The following is a 347-nucleotide window of genomic DNA, read 5'->3' as shown; positions in this document are numbered from 1 at the left end:
CCACAGGGACCTGAGGATCTAAGACTGAAGAGGAACAACCACAGGGACCTGAGGATCTAAGATTGAAGAGGCAATTTTTTGTCCGACGAGAAGAACGTTTGTGAACATTTGTGACGTGTAGGTGGGATGAATGTGACCTGACCGTTCAAACTGAAGTCGGAAAGTCGAAAAGATCGGACATGTATCGTTTTTAGGAGCACATATCCAAGTGTCCTGGTCTAATTCATGAGCCGGTTTCACTTCGTAGAAACCGTGTGACCTCGCAGCATTAGGATTCGTTCGCTTGACGGGAGGCGGGGACTTTTTTTATTTAACCAATCGCTGCTGTTTGGACGTGACGTTTGCAA

Source organism: Boleophthalmus pectinirostris, unplaced genomic scaffold, assembly GCF_026225935.1.
Source record: "Boleophthalmus pectinirostris isolate CB_2022bp ecotype Guang Dong unplaced genomic scaffold, ASM2622593v1 HiC_scaffold_7, whole genome shotgun sequence".
NCBI classification, from domain to species: Eukaryota; Metazoa; Chordata; class Actinopteri; order Gobiiformes; family Gobiidae; genus Boleophthalmus; species Boleophthalmus pectinirostris.
Note: the sequence above shows the minus strand (reverse complement) of the source record.